Here is a 2,500-nt window from a genome sequence, read left to right as displayed (position 1 = left end):
ATAAGCAAGGGCGTGGCAAGGCACGCGGGGGGCCAAAAAATCAAAGTGCTCCGAAATGCACACGGGGGTGTCAAGCAACCTCCATGTACCGTGGCATGACCGTGGCCAAGTAATAAAGATCAAATTCCATGCCTATGCCAAGTTGGACCAAGGCCCCGTCTCGTTTTGCTATAAGCAAGGGCGTGGCAAGGCACGCGGGGGGCCAAAAAATCAAAGTGCTCCGAAATGCACACGGGGGTGTCAAGCAACCTCCATGTACCGTGGCATGACCGTGGCCAAGTAATAAAGATCAAATTCCATGCCTATGCCAAGTTGGACCAAGGCCCCGTCTCGTTTTGCTATAAGCAAGGGCGTGGCAAGGCACGCGGGGGGCCAAAAAATCAAAGTGCTCCGAAAATGCACGGGGGTGTCAAGCAACCTCCATGTACCGTGGCATGACCGTGGCCAAGTAATAAAGATCAAATTCCATGCCTATGCCAAGTTGGACCAAGGCCCCGTCTCGTTTTGCTATAAGCAAGGGCGTGGCAAGGCACGCGGGGGGCCAAAAAATCAAAGTGCTCCGAAATGCACACGGGGGTGTCAAGCAACCTCCATGTACCGTGGCATGACCGTGGCCAAGTAATAAAGATCAAATTCCATGCCTATGCCAAGTTGGACCAAGGCCCCGTCTCGTTTTGCTATAAGCAAGGGCGTGGCAAGGCACGCGGGGGGCCAAAAAATCAAAGTGCTCCGAAAATGCACACGGGGGTGTCAAGCAACCTCCATGTACCGTGGCATGACCGTGGCCAAGTAATAAAGATCAAATTCCATGCCTATGCCAAGTTGGACCAAGGCCCCGTCTCGTTTTGCTATAAGCAAGGGCGTGGCAAGGCACGCGGGGGGCCAAAAAATCAAAGTGCTCCAAAATGCACACGGGGGTGTCAAGCAACCTCCATGTACCGTGGCATGACCGTGGCCAAGTAATAAAGATCAAATTCCATGCCTATGCCAAGTTGGACCAAGGCCCCGTCTCGTTTTGCTATAAGCAAGGGCGTGGCAAGGCACGCGGGGGGCCAAAAAATCAAAGTGCTCCGAAAATGCACACGGGGGTGTCAAGCAACCTCCATGTACCGTGGCATGACCGTGGCCAAGTAATAAAGATCAAATTCCATGCCTATGCCAAGTTGGACCAAGGCCCCGTCTCGTTTTGCTATAAGCAAGGGCGTGGCAAGGCACGCGGGGGGCCAAAAAATCAAAGTGCTCCGAAAATGCACACGGGGGTGTCAAGCAACCTCCATGTACCGTGGCATGACCGTGGCCAAGTAATAAAGATCAAATTCCATGCCTATGCCAAGTTGGACCAAGGCCCCGTCTCGTTTTGCTATAAGCAAGGGCGTGGCAAGGCACGCGGGGGGCCAAAAAATCAAAGTGCTCCGAAATGCACACGGGGGTGTCAAGCAACCTCCATGTACCGTGGCATGACCGTGGCCAAGTAATAAAGATCAAATTCCATGCCTATGCCAAGTTGGACCAAGGCCCCGTCTCGTTTTGCTATAAGCAAGGGCGTGGCAAGGCACGCGGGGGGCCAAAAAATCAAAGTGCTCCGAAATGCACACGGGGGTGTCAAGCAACCTCCATGTACCGTGGCATGACCGTGGCCAAGTAATAAAGATCAAATTCCATGCCTATGCCAAGTTGGACCAAGGCCCCGTCTCGTTTTGCTATAAGCAAGGGCGTGGCAAGGCACGCGGGGGGCCAAAAAATCAAAGTGCTCCGAAAATATTTTTCCACTTTCCAGTCCACTTATACATATTATGTGCAGTGTGCACACAAGACACCTTCCCAAAATTCGACTTATATGAGGCGTTTTACGTCAAATCCGCCTATTTTCGGCGTTTCGGCCGAAAAATCAAAATAAATCGAAACTTCCTCGGAATGCTTAGCGACTTTCCAGTCCACTTATACATATTGTGTGCAGTGTGCACACAAGACACCTTCCCAAAATTCGACTTATATGAGGCGTTTTACGTCAAATCCGCCTATTTTCGGCGTTTCGGCCGAAAAATCAAAATAAATCGAAAATTCCTCGGAATGCTTAGCCACTTTCCAGTCCACTTATACATATTGTGTGGAGTGTGCACACAAGACACCGTCTCAAAATTCGACTTCTAGGCGGCGTTTTACGTCAAATCCGCCTTTTTTCGAGTTTTCGGCCAAAAAATCAAACTCAATCGAAACTTCGTCGGATCGCTTAGCCACTTTCCAGTCCACTTATACTTATTGTGTGGGGTGTGCACAAAAAAAACGAAGTCAAAATTCGACTTCTAGGTTGTTTTTTACGTGGTATCCGCCCTTTGCGAAGTTTCGGCCGAAAAATTCGTAATTAATTCATCCGACATCGGAATATTACGATTCTTTCGTGGTTTTGCTTGTTTTAATGTCCCTAACAACCATAAAAAAATTCAAAAAAAAATTCGTCTTCTAGGTCCACTTTTAAGCACTTTTAAAAACTTATGGATAC

This window comes from Trifolium pratense, unplaced genomic scaffold, assembly GCF_020283565.1.
Source record: "Trifolium pratense cultivar HEN17-A07 unplaced genomic scaffold, ARS_RC_1.1 scaffold_57, whole genome shotgun sequence".
Lineage (NCBI taxonomy): Eukaryota > Viridiplantae > Streptophyta > Magnoliopsida > Fabales > Fabaceae > Trifolium > Trifolium pratense.
The sequence above is the reverse complement of the archived record's forward strand: the minus strand, read 5'-3'. Positions refer to the sequence as shown.